Genomic DNA, 18222 nt, shown 5'->3' with positions numbered 1-18222 from the left:
TTGGTATTTTACTATGGAAGCCCTAGCAGACTAATACACTGTCTAAAACAAAAAATAAATAAATAAAAAATTTTAAAAATTTTAAAAAAGAACGTGGCCAGGATGTCAGAAGCCCTCATGTGTCTCTTTTCTATCACATTCCTTTTAGAGGTCATCACTATGCTAACATTTATGGTAATCATTTCCATTTTTAAATTTATACTTTTTCCAATATGAATGAATTTCTAAATAATATAGATTTTAAGCTTCATACAGATAGATAAAGTATTTGTCTCTATCTTCCTTCTTTTGCTCAACATAATTTTGGTAAGATGTTTCTGTGTTGCTATGCATAGCTCTAGTTTGTTCATTTTCATGATGATGAGTTTTTCATTGAGTATTTCACTGTATGAATATACACACCAAATTAATTCTTTTGTGGCTGGACATTTGAGTTGACATATTGTCTATCATCAATATTGTTGGAATGAACATCTTTGTACATGGCTCTACTTATATACACATTTCTCAAAGGTATATACCTGAAGTGGAATAGCTGGGTTACAGGGTCTGTTAAAATAATAATTTTTAATATGTAAATAATTCTTTAGAAATGTAACTTCATATTTCTATTCTTCACTCCAAAAGACAGGATCATGCCTTGTTGCAGAGATAAAGTCCAGGTAATAGGAGCATAAGCTTTTTTTTTTTTTTTAATCTCTTTAGAGCCGCACCTCCAGCATATGGAGGTTCCCAGGCTACGTGTTGAATCAGAGCTGACCTACACCACAGCTCACAGCAACGCCAGATCCTTAACCCACTGAGCGAAACCAGGGATCAAACCTGCGTCTTCATGGATGCTAGTCAGATTCGTTTCAGCTGAGCCACATTGGGAACTTCAAGGAGCATAAGCTTTAAATTGACTATCTTGTAATAGCTTCGTAAAAACCACTCTTAGGAAATGAATTTAAGTGTTTTTTATTTCATGCTATTATTATTTTGTGAGCCCAAAGAGCATCCTACTGACTTTACCAATTTCCTATCTTTAAAAGATTTTTTTTAATGATTTTTATTTTTTTCCGTTATAGCTGGTTTACAGCGTTCTGTCAACTTTCTACTGTACGGCAAGGTGACCTAGTCTCTCTCTCTCTCTCTCTCTGTCACACACACACACACACATATACACATCCTTTTTTCTCACATTATCATGCTCCATCATAAGTGTCTAGATATATTTCCCAGTGCTATATATCAGGATCTCATTGCTTATCCATCCCGAAGGCAATAGTTTGCATCTATTAACCCTATATTCCCAGTCCATCCCACTCCCTCCCCCTTGGCAACCACAAGTCTGTTCTCCAAGTCTAATTCCTGTCTTAAATCTAAAGGGCACTTAGCTACTCTGGTATGCTAATTAATCTTCATCTGCACCTCCATGCCTCTTAATCCATTCTCTCTCCTTCACTGTCATGCTCTATTCTTTAGCAGGTTGACTCCCACTGAGGGCATTACCTGGTCTTCTTGCTTGTTGGCTTCTGTTGGGTTTGGGCCATAGGAGACTGTGTTTGGATTCTGGTTCTGGTGTCCTATTGGGTTTGGCTAATTGGAGGCAAAAGCAGGATATCTGAGAGTTGAAAAGTTAGAGTATTTCTTCCTGACACCTTCCCAACTTTGACATTGAGACTCTAGCAGTATTTCCACTTTTCCAAGTGTCTAGTTCCTTCTGGGAGGCTCATTCTTCTTGGCTCCTGTTTTCATTGTTTCAGGACCCTCATTTCCTCCCCTGGTCTCTTCCATGCTAGGGGCAGTAATGGTTTCTCACTAAATCTTACCCATTTCCTTAGCCCTACTCAGCCTTCTGTCAGGCTTTTGAAAGCCTTTACTGATCCTTTTGGGATGAAATCTATTCTTAGTGAGACCCTGCCTGGTGTCTGTATTTTGAATTCCTATTAAGTAGAAATTGCAAGTCTTTCTTCAAGTACATGTCTATTCAGATTTTCTGAATAGTTGTCACATTTTATTTTAGGTTTAAGAAGAAAAGCTTTACTAAAAATGAAAACTCTGATCCAAATATAAAAAGAGATATTATAGACTGACTAGTGTTGGAGTATTAGGTGATGTGCCTGAAAGTTAATTGAGATGTGCAGCATATGAATTAATATAGAAACATGAATTGGAGCCCATATGTCTTTTCTGCAAGGTGATGACTAGTCAAATTATTACTGATTTTCTAAATTTCTAATACTCAAAGGTTTTGTATTTTTCCCACTTCTATAAATTTAAGTTATAAGTTTAAGAGGCTCTTCTTTAAGATCAAATAAGCTATTCTTCTGCATTATATCTCACTTTCTTTTGTTCTAGTCTCTGTAGAGAAGTATTATACTCATAAATGTGGTAACAAGGCTGCATCTCTGACAGAAACAGAAATTTCAGCATTTCAACTGTCTCCAGGTTATACGTCTGTTTTTCCAATGCCTAATTTTGGAAGAAGAAAATGGGCACAACCTTTCCAGAATTTCTGTTTTATTGAGCTCATTACAGTGTATAATTCTAGCCTAGTTTTTATAGGCATTGTTGCTATTGATGTTTCTAAGCTTGGCATAGATTCCTAATCCGCGTTGAGGAAACACCTGTGTTTGCTAACTTATTTTTGTCCTCGATATTTTTATTTTATCAAACTCCAACCCTAATGACTAAAGGAGTTATTTTACAACTTTAAAAAGTTGTAGATTAATTTGAACATGATATAAAGTCTTTTTCTAGTACCATTTATGTTATTTCTAAATATAAAAGCCTGGACTATTTAAGCACACATACTCAAACATCCAAAGGCTCCACATCTATACAGGGAAGAAAAAGAAAAAAAATAGGAATCTATACATTCAGTTAATCCCATATATATAATATTACTCTTGGATATATATAAGTGGTGAAGATTCTATTTGTTGAAATATTTTAGTTGGCTCCTTGTGAATTCATAAACCTTAGTATGTATCTAAAATAATATAAGAAATCTTGGTCTTGGTATGTTATTTCCAAAGAAAGATGGGGGTATGATATTGTTGGTGGTATTCCTATAGCTCAGGACAATGCCTAGCACAATGTAGAAGCTCAGTAAAGATCATCTGTTGTTGTTGAGAAAGCCAGATATTTTCCATTCACTGAAGAGATCCATTCTCATTCTTCATACCTGCCAAATATTTATTACTTTAGAAACTTCATCTGATGTTCTAATAACCCTGTTGCTTATAGCTTTTCTATTTTGTGTGCACTGCAAAACAGATTGTAAAGATGAACTCCTATGGAAGATGCTGTGTTTGAGGCTAATTTCCAACCACCAAGATGCTGTTTGTATTGCTTAATAGCCTCTGAAATCAGTATGAGACTAATGTACAGTTAATAATTTTACAACTGTCCTCTCCTAACATAAAACATAAGGCTTTTAAATAAAGAAAACAAGTTTAAATATAATTTGCGTCAACATATTACTGTAACATTTGCACCTAGGGAAAAGAAAAAGAATGTAATGTGCTCTAATGCATGTTGTGGTACAAGTAGACACTCAGCATTACTTTGACATTGCAGTATCTTTATAGTTTTCAAAATTAATTATTGTTCCTTTTCAATTAACTTTTGATTACTTAAAATTCTTAAATAAGTGATATTTATGAAGATTCAGAATCGCTCTGTTATTTTGTATGTGTATACACACATAATATCTGCACAGGTCCGTACATCCTCTTTAAAATTACATAGTTACTGATTCTGGTTTCTGATCCTTGGCTGTATTTTAGTTGAAAGTGTTCAAGACTTGGAAAAATACAAGATGAAACCAGTTAATATCATGGAAAAAAACAGTGCTAAGGTAGAATGGCAAAGCAAAAATAGAATATATAATAAGTAACATTAACAGGAGAGGGAACAATTTAGCAGTACCCAATCAACACGTCCACGTGAATTGATTAAAGTTCTTGGGTGCTTTGAATTGTATAACGTGAAAGCACACATATAGAAACATTTAGCATAGTGTGGAACATAGAAAGAACTCAGTGTATTATTAGTAACATCCATCTCCTCTCTCCTAGGGGGATAATATTCCATCTATATGATATCGTGTGATTCACTCATACATTCTTTAAAACTTCTCTGTTGAATAAAATTTGTATAGATTTTACTTTCCTTACTGCAGACTCTGAAAAGTCCATGGAAATTGTCCTTTAAAGACACATTGATTTATCAAATTCTTAGATCTATAGAGAGCTGTACAGAACTTGGAGTGCCTTCTCATTGTACAGATGAGGTAACTGAAGTCTAGCACAGTTAAGAAACTCATCCATATTCACTTGTTACTGATAACAACTAGGACCAGAAGTCAAATCTCCTAACTCCCTATCCAGTGCTCAGGTTTTGTTTTTGTTTTTTTGTCTTTTTGTCTTTTTAGGGCTGTATCTGTGGCACATGGAGGTTCCCAAGCTAGGGGTCAAATCAGAGCTATAGCTGATGTCCTATGCCATAGCCACAGCAAGGGCAGCTCTGAGCCACATCTGCAACCTACTCTACAGCTATGGCAACGCCAGATTCTTAACCTACGGAGTGAGACTGGGGATCGAATCTGTATCCTCATGGATACTAGTAGGGTTTGTAAACCACTGAGCCATGACTGGAAAGCCCTAGTGCTAATTTATTTAGCACACATAAAATGATGAATTAAATTTAAAAGAATTGTGGCAAATTAAGAAAAAACACTATTCTTAGGAGTTTTAATTCCCAAATTGATACTCACTTGCATTATTAGAGTGCAAGTGTCTTTCACACACACACAGAAAACAAATGAGCACGAAATGTAACAAATAGATACTAGATGTTTTAAAGGAAACAGTGATTTGATAAGAAAACAAGAATTTTTTTTTTTTTTTTACTTTTGCAATGTATTTCACAGGCTGAAAATTTTAGCGTATTTTATAGAGAGCAGAGTAGAGAAGAAAAAAATATAGATTGGAAGAAGACTGAAGTTCTTACCCTGAATTTATCACGTCTCAGTTATTTGACTTTGGCAAGATTAACTTTTCTGAGTCTCAGAAACTTTGGCTTGAAAATGGATATATTTTCTCTTGGTTTTGGTGAGATCATGTGATAGCATTTTGTAACTGCAAAGTATTCATTACACAATGAAAAGTGTTATCATTACATGGTAGAACTTAGGAAAGAATGACTTGAACTACACTCTTTCTGCCACTTATTGGCAAGGAACCCATCTAAGCCCTGCTTTCCTCATCTGTAAAAGAGATATAATAACAGCACTTGCCTCAAAGGTTTTGTGAAGATTAAATCAGTTAATTGACATGAAATTACCATAGTGCCACTATATTTTTTAACAGTATTGGTAATGACATCAAAATGGCTTTATGTTATAAAATTAATATCTGTAACATTGCATAATTAATAATATGATATAATAATGGTACTTACTAAGAGAGTAAAGTATTATTCTAAAATAGCTCATCTGTTAAAATGTATGAAATACTGGTCAAAATTCAGCAAAGAGGAAGTTCTGTGAACAAATTCATATGGAGTGACTCAAAGATGAACATGGCTATTTAAAAATCAGGCTAACAAATATCCTTACTTAGAGTTCTTCTCATTTCTTGGCTCAACTGACCATTATAACCTTCTTTGTATTAATGATGCTTCCTCATTTTATTCTTAGCTGTGCACCATGCCCCAGAATCATAGAGGAAAAACATTGACAGATTTTGGTCTGAGTCTCGTCTTCAGAGAGAGCAATTAAATATGTGAAGATTAGTAAAATAGTTTGTACTTTGCGTGTGAAAAAGAAGGAAATGAGAATCAATAGGTAAGAGGTAAATAGGATTTAAATAGATTGGTGAGATTTTTGATCACTGGGTAAATTCTCCTAAGTTTCCCAGGTTAGAGGTCGAATTAGAGCTCTAGCCACTGGCCTACGCCACTGCCACGGCAACACCAGATCTGAGTCTTATCTGTGACCTACCTATATACCACAGCTCACAGCAATGGCAATGCCGGATACTTAACTCACTGAGTGAGACTAGGGATAGAACCTGCATCCTCAGGTTAGTCAGATTTGTTTTCTGCTGAGCCATGACAGGAACTCCTATCTCTGAAGTTAAACTTTTTTTTTTCATACAAAACATATTTTGAATATGGAGAAAGAAATTCATTTTGCAGAAAGACAATATCAGGAACTTCGATTGCAAGGTTTTTGAGTTGATAAAGGTATAGATTCTTCACTTTGGGGGAAAGTACATGATTGCTTGAGATCTTTTTAGTGAACGTTCATGAAAATATTGTCCATGATATAATTTTAGGGAAATTTAAAATTTAAATTGCCTCATTATCATTCGTTGATTATGAAAGAACTCATCGTTAAATAGACGAGGGGAAGTGACCTTTTGATCTCATATTGTGGCTTGGCAAGGAACATTTATTACAGGAAACTCACAGCAATGGGGCCCTTGCAGGGGTGTTGCCCAGCACTCTGAGGAGCTCACAGAGACCCAGCAGTATCATGTGCCATTGCCAGATGCTGAGAGGAACTGTTAGGTCAATAGGTGCTATCTATTTCAGCTTATTCATGTTGTCAGTTGCTGGTGTAGGATAGCAGCCAGGCCTGTACCTGCTTCATCTTCTTCTGAATCTTCTTTCGGCTTCCTCAACTTTTGGGTGGGATGTGTTTTTAGTTTCATGATGAAAAGTGCTAGCTTTTTTTGATAAGACACCTGTGTCATCTGAGTCAGAGATAGAGTTGACGTGGTTGCAGCCTCTCTTATGAGCTCCAGTTTGAGCTTGAGGGTGACAGCTTTCCCTGTAACCCACCAGAAAGGATAACACTCTCTTCCCCATTTTATATGCATCTTCTTAATTGCTTGCTGTGTAGACTGCAAGCTTCAACATCAGATGTGAAGACAATAGTTTTACAGAAAAATTTATGCCAACTCCTACTATTACATAGGGTCAAATTCTATAATAACTTATATACATATATGAGTGATATGTTATATATATTCTGGTACTTCTGGTTCTCTTATTGAGCTCTTATTAATACAAAATTTTGTACCAAGAGTGAGGTATTCTTTGGAAGAAATCTGTTCCATATGGGGGCAGAGAAGTGGTTTGATGGCAGGAAGGGTGAGATGTGGCACAAATAATTTATTAAGAATGAGGAGGAGAGTGAGAGATAAGCTTGGGTGGGTACAATACTTCTTGGAAAAGGCAATATTTAAGCCTCAAATGTGGTTAGATATGTAAAATCAGTGGTGTATAACATTCAAATAGAAGGAATATCATTAGTAAAGCCACAGACTAATTTGTCTCTAACATTTTCTTCTATGTATCTAGTCACCCAAACAAGTGCGTGTTATCTTTGATTCTTTCTTCTCCATCAAAAGTAACAAGATAATCAAGCTCAGAATAGGAGTGGACTAAAAAAAATGTTAAGTCATAGAGAATAGGTATGGGAAGGCCAATAATTGGAGCCATCAATACACTCAATCACCCTACATATCTAAAAAGTCCTTAAACTCAATTTATTAAACCTCCTCAAGTTCTTTTGAACCTATTATCTCCTTTTTGTTTCCCTGTTACTACCTTGGTTTTAGCCTATCCTCATCTTTTGACTGGGATATTGCAATAGCTCCTGTACTGGGTTGAAAAATATTTCCCACAAATTTATATTCTCCCCAAATCTCAGAATGTAATCTTATTTGAAAATAGACTCTTTTGTGGATGTAGTCAAGTTAATTCATACTAGATTAAGGTAGACCATAACCCAAGGACTGTTGTCCTTATAAGAAGAGGAAAATTTGGACACAGAGACAGACAGAAGAATGCCAAGTGAAGGCAGAGAAAGAACACCATGTGAAGATGAGTCAGAGATTGGAACAATGGATTCACAGACCATGGACTCTCTGGGATTACTGGCAACCTTCAGAAGCCAGGAAGAAACAAGAAAGGATCCTCCCCTAGAGCCTTCAGAAAGAGTGTAGCTTTGACACCTTGATTTTGGACTCTAGTCTTCAGAATAGTGAGAGAATAAATTTCTGTTCTTTTAAGCCTAACTTGTAATTTCTTATGGCAGCCCTTGGAAACTGTTACAGCTTCCAAACTACTCTCTTTCCCTCCAATTCCACCCCTAGAGTAGATGAGAATCCATCCTTTGCACTACCAAAATGGACCTTTCCAAAGTGAAATTTTTCATGGAATCTCTCTAGTTCAACATTTCGCTGAAGACATCAGAGTAAACTATAACATATTTAGCATGGCATGGAAAGAACTTTATAATTTAATCTCCTGCAAACCGCTCCAGTTGCACCCCTCACTACTATTATGCAAACATCCTAAGGCCAAGACATTTCTAAAATTATTAGGAATTTATTACATGTTCTTACCTCCTTACAAATTTTAAGACTAATTTCAGGAATCCCTGTTGATTTTCTTTGATTGTTTGTGATTGGCCTGGATCTTTACACATTTCTCATGGAACATTTCATATTGAACTTTAATTGTTCAGTTCTCTACCTCCCACACCAAACACTAGACTTTTTGGCAATTCGTAGTCCTTCAACATGGTATGACTTCAATAAAGTAATTTTTGTTTCAAGGTACATAAACATATGGGAAATAGAGCATAGTTTGGTTTGGCTGAGGAATCAGAAAGTCTTCCTTGGAAACTGTCTTTCTAGATTGTCTCTTTTTTTTTCTTTTCTATGACATGAAGCTATTGTATAACCCCCACCCCCCTTCGATTTTCTGTAAGTCTCCAAGGGTCCTGACTCACTCCTGTTTCTTAAGAAAATGGTTTTCTCTTTTTTAAAAACTTTTGAAAACAGTTAAAATAGTAAAACAAAAATTTTCTAACAAGTTATACAATGATTTTTTTTTCATAATGCTTAGGAGTTAGCCAAACAGAGTGGCCATTTCCCTCCCACTAGAATATAAGCAGGATGGGAGCAGGGACTTTACTTGCTTGTTCCTTGATGTTGCCCAGGACGTGGCACTGTACTTGTCACACATTGTGCAATAGTAAGTTATTTGTGGAATAACTTTGTTCATGAGCCTGTTTTGACTATCTTAATTGAATTGACATTAAATTAAAAAAGTCCAGAAATTTGTTTTTTTTTTTTTGTCCATGAGCCTGTTTTGACTATCTTAATTGAATTGACATTAAATTAAAAAAGTCCAGAAATTTGTTTTTTTTGTCATATCTTAAAGGTCTCAAAGACTTAGTCTAATTTTTTTCTATTAATAACTTTTGAGAGCTTTTAAAATATTACCTTGAATTGCTTTTATTAAATAGGATCAAGCACTAGCATGCCATTTTGTAGACTCTTGGTTGAAGCGGACTCTCTTTTTATTGATGAGGTATTTAAAATCATAACAATTATATTATGTTACTTTAGAAAGTGGAGTCAGGGAAGGAGAGACTGTGGCAATAATTATTTTATAGTTAACACAGACTTTTGCTAAGTCATGTTGTTACCTTGTCTTTCATATATTTGATTTCAGGAACTTAATTGTCTACATCTGATCAGCACTTAAAAGTCCTTTTTAAAAGTCCTTTGCAGAAACAGGTATCAAACATTGAGAGTTTCTCTTATTTAAAACAAATTACTGGGAGTTCCCATTGTGGCGCAGTGGTAGTAAGCCTTACTAGTATCCATGAGGTTGTGGGTCCAATCCCTGGCCACGATCAGTGGGTTAAGGATTCAGCACTGCAGTGAGCTATGGTGTAGATCGCAGATGCAGCTAAGATCTGGCGTTGCTGTGGCTGTGGCATAGGCCAGCAGCTATAGCTCTGATTCGACCCCTAGCTTAGGAGCTTCCATATGCGGCAGGTGCACCCCCCCAAAAAAAGAAAGCAAATTACTTACTTCACTTATTTTTTTTGTATTGGTTATGTTCTGCTTGAAATTAATTCATGTGATTTTACTCTCCACACATAATATGTGATATAAATTGGATGACTAATATTTTCTTAGTACTAGAATGTTACTGTGAACAAAGTTATCTGTAAAACTGAGCCACCTATAATGCTAACAATTTACTTAATTTATTAAAAAATGCATAAGCTCTTTGAGTTTATGTGTAAAATTTCAGATACTTGAATGATGGACAGTTTCTCAGTATCCTGATCATTTCTTGTCCTGCAGTAATAAAAACCTGCCTTGGTAAAATAAATGCAGGAAATTCCGGAAATAAGGGCTATTTATCAAAAATTTTCTCCCTTGTTAATTTCTTAGGATTTTTCTCCTGCGGTGTTATCACTCTAGTCATGTAGATCATATGTCACTCCTTAAAGGTACAGTGACTGAAGATATCCACAGATTATATTCTATTTATCCTTCCATCCATCCATCCATCCATCCATCCATCCATCCATCCATCCATCAATCCATCCATCTTCCTTGCTTCCTCGCTAACTGCGAATATTTATTGGCTATCTGCTATATGCCATACATTGTACTCAGGGTTTTACTACCTTTATTTGATTTAATATTTATAAGAACTTAGTACCCTTTCATTTAACAGATGAGGAAACTGAGGCTCAAAGTGGTTAAGTGATTTTCCAAGATCCTGGTCTATGAGCTCTTGAGCTAGGATCAAATTCAAGTATGTCTGACTCCACACACTACACATAGTTGGCTCTTTTGGTAATTTTTTTTTGGAATGGATGAAGTACTGGAAGGTAAGAAGTAAGGGATATCAGGGGTAGTCTGACCAGATCAACCTTTCTTAAATTTTTTTCTATTGGAGGTTCAGCATTGGAAGGGATGGGGAAAGGGAAACTTACATTATTCCTTTGTATGAATTAGAAAAAAGGACTCTTCTTCCAAGCCAGAGCACATAGGTCAGAGAGCAGGGTGTGCACACTCAGTTCTAGCCCTTACTAACCTCCTTACCAGATGTCCTTGTGCGGGGTGCAATGTGCACAACCACTTGTGATGGAAGCAGGGACATGGAGGGCTGATGGGTGAGTGTAGGGACATAAAGCAGAACACTTACTTGCAGCTGACTCTCACCCAGTCCGTGCACTCTCATCCCAAACTCCTCTGCTTCATTTATAGAAGAAGATTTAAAGTCCCTATTAGAAATATGTAGTTAAAGGCTAATATTCCCCATACTACAAACAAGGAAAGTGCACAGTTCAGAATCTTTGCATAGAATTACAGTCTGGCTGTGAACCAGCTTACTTGTATATGTCCAGCCTATCTTCCGCTCTGCACAGCATTTTCAAGTATATGGTATTTTACATTCAACATGGATAAGAAAATTCTAATAATTGAAAAATATCTAAAAATTAATGAAATATAAAAACCCAGGAGATTATAAAAGCATGTAAGATAAATATACTGTATTGTACCCTAAGTTAAATATTGGAATAAAATAGTGAAAATAAAGTTAATTTTTTTTGCCATATGGGTACTATGGAGAAATAATATTCAAGGGATTGAGAATGTTGGTAAGTGATAGTTGAAGAACCAAAATATTGAGGCTAATATTGAGAGCAAAATGATAAAGCATGGAGGTTGGTAGCTTAGAATAAAGTGGAGAGGTTGTGGGACAGGAGAACCCAGAAACTGAAGGAAGAGGAGAAGGAGTAACTGCAGCAGAGAGCTGTGGGAGTAAAGTTTGTGGTGCCAAAGCAGAATGCTTTCATTTAGTTTTGGGAGGTGCTTATTTATAGAGTCCAAGGTAGATGGATATCTGTGTCCATGGCAATAAGAGACCAAGGAAAGAGGTCAAGGTATTGGGTAGTTTGTGTGGATGATGGTGTCACAGAGGATGACATCAGATCTTGGGGTAGAGAAATGCAGCAAGAGGGGTGCTGTAAAGTTTTCCAAGGGTGATGATGGTGTGGGGGATATTGCCAGCTATGGAAAACTTCAAAGAGACAGATGTTTGGTATACAAGTCTAAGAGCAGTATAGAGGTCTGAAAGGGGGCACTGGAAAGTGAGCTGACACTCTGTCCCCTTATGAAGCCACAGGGGGCATGATGTCTCATGAGAAAAGCCAGTTTCTATATAGGGAGGTGGGAGATATAATGTTCAGTCAAGAATCTGAGGACAGATGACACTCAGTTTATAATTCCAGGGATGTTCCACAGGACACAGTGGGAAGATCTGAAGGGAAGAGTCAATCTGTGGGGGTGGGACCCAGTGCAGGATGGGGATTAGCAAAGGAAACACGTAGGGCATGAAGGCTTTCCCTTCATAAGTTTCCCACCAAGTGTTCCCAGCTATCTCCTGGTGTCTGATGGGAGGAGAGAAGGACCGGGCCTCTCAGCAGAGGTCAGCTGCTTCTGAGAATAACCATTTGTCCAGGAACTCTTGGTTCAGATGATCAAGCTGATCCCAGGATCATCACTGCTCTTATATCCAGTAATTAAAGTGTTTTGAATTTTACACTAATGATTTACACTATTTACTTGAGGGTGTTATGGGAGAGAAAGCGAAGTGCATTTAAGATAAAATAGCTAATTCCCGGCCCCTTTGATTTGTAGGACTGAATTTTAACCATGTGTTGTATTTCTTAGATGAATTAAATTTTCAGGTTAATCCTGAACTAGAGGTAAGTCCTATGAATGGAAAATGACACATGAGCATTGAGAGGACAGTAATTCCCCTGTGTGGGCACTTCCATACCCAGGATGGAGGAAGTGAGTGTATGCAAGTGAAAGATGATGTAAGGGAGGGGCAGAATGTGGGGTTGGTATTGAAATTTAGAGGAAGAACAAGTACCTCTGGCTGTGGGGGGAATGAGTGATCATTTGCCTGAGAGTTTCTTCCTGAGTTGTCTCAACTGAGGATGTCTTGATGTGGGACTATTCAGACAGTCCTGTTGATCATATGTAGCCTAATCATAAAAACTTTTCTGAAGCACCAGTATCTTACCCACACTTACTTTTGTAGCTCCAAAACCATAGGAATGAGGGATGTGGGCATTCTATCATTGTCCTGGTTCACCAGTATGCAAGGGCATTGCATCAGAAGAAAAGTATGCGTAGTATCATTCAGGAATGGAACACCATGGATGCCTGGAATACTGGGAAAAGCAAAGGTCACACTGGGAATATAAGTCAAGTAATATGGTTGGCAGCCAGACTGTGAGTCTTGTCCTGGGGTCAGAACTTCATTCCCGAACTTTATGCTTATGCTTTATAAAGAGGATAATGGGTATCATAACAGTGTGGTTGCTTATATATCTATAGAGTTGCCAGGACTCTGGATTTATGGAAATAGAAGCAGAGCACAGAACACCTTTCCAATATACTCAAGCAATGATTTAGTAACTTTTATCTCCAAAAAACACAGAAAGCTAATGACTTCTGATGAAATCCTTGACCATCCCAAACAGTCTCAATCCACTCTTGCTATCAAGATAAAGACCAGTTTTGTTGTAGACAGTTGAGAATCTGTCATGGTCTTTGCTGGGTAGTTTGGCAAGTAAATAGGTAAATAAAACATTGCTGTTTCAGGGCAAGATAAATTATAGATCACATAAAACTTTTACAGAACAGATTTGAAATGAAAGATTGAATCAGAAAATAATTTCAACTCTTTCCCAGGCAAAGCATGGAGATAATTTTTAAAGTATGGAATTGAGAATGCTTTTGGAAATTAGGAATGTGAGAATTTCCCCTTGAAAATTTGAAGAAACCTCAAATTTTATCCTATATCCCTGATTATAAGATTCTGGAATGGATGGACTGTGTCTTAATAATTTTTGTGGCAACCAATAGCAGTGATTTTTTTTAAGGCCACACGCATGGCACATGGAGGTTCCCAGGCTAGGGGTCAAATCGGAGCTATAGCCACTGGCCTACAGCACAGCCACAGCAATGCCAGATCCGAGCTGTGTCTGTGATGTACACCACAGCTCACATCAACACCAGATCCTTAACCAACTGAGCAAGGCCGGGGATCGAACCTGCATCCTCATGGATGCTAGTCAGATTTGTTTCCGCAGAGCCAGGATGGGAACTCCAATAGCAGTGATTGTTAATCAGTATTTATTAGTTGAACCTAACTGAATTAGAGAAAAGTGCAGTGGCATATTTAGTTAAATAAAGCAGACCACATGTTGTTGTGCCTGGTATTATGGAGATCTCCAAAACAAGACATTCGGAAGGAAGGTCATTATTCAGTTCGTATGCTTAAATGGTATTCCTCTGTTCTTACGTGTTTATGATGTCATAACATGCTCTTAGGGTTTGCCAAAACAGAAGAATTCAGGCAGAAATGCTTCTTGTAGTTTTGATGCTGATTGTAAGATTTTCAGATTATTCATGGTAAGGAGTGGAAGTGGGGAATGGATAAGGGGAGATGAAAGACAAGCAGGGAGAGGAAAAAGTAGGATCTGGTTTAAGTAATAAATTAAGCACTATTTACAAATTTCCTATTGAGAAAATACTGGACATAGGATTGGCCCAGACCCATGAAAACCATCTGGGATTTTACTTTTCCTAAGCTTTTTAGGTTGACCTCTTGGGAAGTAAAGGGACACTCAAATAATAAATGTTAAGAACAAATTGAACCCTTACCTGAATGCCTTTATATAGGATTTGCTATAAAAGGATTATCTAACTACCTGTCTGTTAGTTTATTTATTTTCAGATTTCAGATGTACGGAGTGGAGTTGAGCACAGCCCTCATTTCATGTCATAGAATCAACCTTGGTCCCTGCAAGCCTTCTCTCTTTTATTTGTTCCCTTTTAAACCTATTTGTTTACCAAGGCAATGATGCTAATGTATTTGATGTGCTTTCTTTTGTTTATGTGTGTTCTTGCAATTGTGTAGACTTATTGATGTGCGTGTATATTTATATAAATGGAGCTTTAGACTGGGCTTTTTGGAAGCAGAGCCAGAGATGGTATTTCGTGTTCACCTGATTTACTGGGGGTGCATTTTCAGAAGGGGAATGAGGGAAGTGGGATGGGTCAGGGCAATAAACTATCTTCAATCTGACTCCACAAGGAATCTCTCAAGTACAAGTGTTCTACAGGGGTGGTTCACCTTGAAGTGAGTGGGAAGGGTGGCGTTTGCCTACCTGCCAGTCAGTCACTGGATGAAGTCTTCCATTCCACAGGTGACCTGGTTTCCAGGATCAGGAGGCTCCCAGAAGGGGGCAGCTCTGAGCCATTAGCAGCCAACACAGCTGGAAGGGGGTGCACCAGACAGAAAGGGAATCTAGGCTAATCATTAACAGTCTCCACTACAGGCTTCCTCTTGCATCCCTCAGAAATACTTGTTTTCACCTTAATTTTACTCTATCTAGGCAGAACTTCTCCAGGATTCTCTTAGATTACAATCTGAAAACTCACAGGAGGAGCATTATTGGGATAGCAGCCCTGAGAATGCCGTAGATCTCCAGGCTATAGCTAAAACTCCTCATTTTCCCCCTCCATCGCTCATTCTAGAGCCCCTTCTCTTTGGTTATCATCTCTACCAGGCTAGTTTCAGTTTAATGATATCCTTCTAGTGGAATCCTTCCTTACTGGGAATCAGGACCTCTAGTCCCACAGTGCTAAAAGTTGCAGCGACAGGAATCACAGATTCACCAAGTGGGTCACTGGAAATTATGGTGAGCAGTCCACTCTTACTTCAGCCTCTTGGTTTCTGGACCCATTTATTTAACATTGAGACTGGAACACCATATAATGGTTTTGGTTTAATGTACATGTCACATTCTGAAAGGTGCAGGATGTCATTTTCAAGTTGGCACTCAGCAGTGCCTTCAAGAGGCCATATCCTTGCTGATCAAACTGGCAGCATAGAGTTGTGTGGTATGAGATAGAATTATTGAATCTCATATTCATTTACTCATCACAGCACTTCCTTTGCTTTAAAATGAGTTTATTGGCTTAAGACACTGTTATGTGAGTGGAGCATGAAGGTAGAGCAGATGCTTTATGACGCCTTACACGGTGGTACTAGCTGAGGCACTGCAGGCAGGAAAGGCACCCATACCTAAAATACATGTTACTCTTAGTCAACATAGAACCAGGGTTCCAGAAGTTCAGTGTAATCAACTTGCCACCAAGGGCTGGATGTTTTAAGTGAGGGGTGGTACCCAGATGGGGAGCTCAGTGTCAGTCTGTGTTGCTGGTAGGTCATTTATGGCAGTAGCTAAATCACCTTTGGTAGTAGTGAGACTAAGTTTTTAGGACCAGGCTGCATTGCTGACTCTGCCACCATGTCTACTCTCTTCTTGAGATAAATGTGCAAACACTGGGGTAGGCATGAAAAGGCTGGCTGACATCTTAGACTAAGCCCACCTGGCATGTTTAGCACTTCTTTTGCAGTAGATATTCTTTGATGGGCACTAATTGCAATAAAAATCTCTTAACACTTTGTGGTCACTCTCATAGGCCATTTGTGATGTTCCAGTCCCATTTCTTCCAAGTCTCTGAACAACCAATCAAGCCATTCTATGTTGCCCATAACTCTGTGTGGATTCTTACTTTGGGCTATTTCTCTCTTCATACAAAGTGAAAGTCCAGATATGCCACCCACTGGGAACATTTCACCTCACCACTGGCTTTCAGGACCACCCCTCAGTGGGGCTGTGGTGCAGTACCAGAGCACTTGAGTCCTGTGGTCACTTACCAAGCCAATCCCTTCATGAACCAAACTCAGACTTTTTCCTTCTTCATCTGCTGGTCATAAGACCTGAAGAAGTGATGTCAGTATAATGAAGGTGGGTGATATGAGATGTGGACACCTGTTACTTATGAGTTACCATCTGAATTTAACTTCAAAACCAGTCCATTTGGGCCACTGTAGCAAAATACCATAGACTGGATAGCTTCTAAACAACAGAAATTTATTTTTCACAGTCTAGATGCTGAGAAGTCCAGGGTCATGGCTCCAACAGATTCTGTTTTTGGTAAAGGCCCAATTACTGAATCATGGACAAAGCTTTCTAATGTCCTCACATGGTGGAGGGGCGCAAAGGATCTCCATGGGGTTTCTTTTATAAGAGCACTAATCCCATTTTGAAGGCAACCCTCATGATTTAAGAATTTCACAAAGGCCCCACTTCTTAATATCATCTCCTTTGGGGTTAGGGTTTCAACATATGAATTTTAGGGGACACATTCAGATTCTACCCCCAAAAATGTCACTTTCATTTAATAGTGGATTACCACTGCTATCCAAGTTTTTTTTTTTTGTTTTTTTTTTTTACTTTATTGGTTTTTTTTTTAGAAAGCAGCTCATCATAGACAGTTCCGGCTGTATGGTCACTTGATGTCCCATGGTTATATGCTTATATGCTTAGTTTCTATCAGGGCCCAATAGCAAGCAGGTATATTTTTGAATAGTATATTTTTCTCTGCCACAGAGTACCTGGCATTGCTCTAGAAATCTGGAGGTCTTCATTGCAACTCTCTTAGTTTGCCAAAGGCTTCCTACAATGTTTCCTTTGTCATTGCCTAGAGCTGTTGCAAAGCTGTATTCTACCCTGGGCCCCATTCCAAGTAACCAGCTTTCTGTATGATCCAGTAAGAGTCACCGTAGCATTTCCAACTGTGGAATGTGCTGTTCCTAAAACCCAAAGAAGCCCACCAAGTATTGTGCTTTTTCCCTTAGCGGTGTGAGGTATTTTCTACTTTAAAGAATATATACCAGCATGCCTCAGACCACTGAATGCCTAAAAACCCCACTTATTGAAGGTCCTTGATCATCATAGGATTTTTTCATTTACCATCTAAAGCTTGTGTGTCTTGGAGTGCTTGCTATTTCTTGCCTATTAGGTCTGATGAACATGATTTCTCAATGTAGTGGACCAAAGTGATATTTCATATGATCATCAAATCATACAGGTCTCCATGAGCTATTATGATAGAGCACCAAAGAGTTAACATAGATCTAGGGCAAAACCATGAATATGCACTGCTCTGCATTTCAAATGTACTCAAACTGCTTCTGAGCCTCCTTTCCGATAGGTATGGAAACGTGCATGTGCCATATCAGTAGCTGCTTGTGTACCTAAGGCTGTGTTAATCTCTTCCAATAACAATACCACACTCAGCATAGTAGTTGCTACTGGAGCTATGACTTAGTTACGTTTGTGGTAGTCCACTGTCACCCATAATGATATATCTAGTTTCTACAATGCCAAGCTGGTGAAAAATAGTGATATTATGGAGATGCAATCTCTCTATCTTTTAGCTCCTCAAAGGTGGCATTAATCTCTATTATTCT

General features: G+C 37.9%; 1 long non-coding RNA gene across 16 annotated transcripts in view; it reads left to right on the top strand.

Annotated features, from left to right (window-relative positions):
• Window positions 1-18222, top strand: part of LOC106505379 (uncharacterized) — a 916097-nt gene that overhangs the window by 229215 nt on the left and 668660 nt on the right. The gene's annotated exons all lie outside the window — the stretch shown is intronic.

Source organism: Sus scrofa, chromosome 13, assembly GCF_054392235.1.
Source record: "Sus scrofa isolate SSC_HxYL_T2T_F1_AM1 chromosome 13, Sscrofa_HxYL_maternal_Yorkshire_Landrace_v2.0, whole genome shotgun sequence".
Classification (NCBI taxonomy): domain Eukaryota; kingdom Metazoa; phylum Chordata; class Mammalia; order Artiodactyla; family Suidae; genus Sus; species Sus scrofa.
The sequence above is the reverse complement of the archived record's forward strand: the minus strand, read 5'-3'. Positions and strand labels throughout refer to the sequence as shown.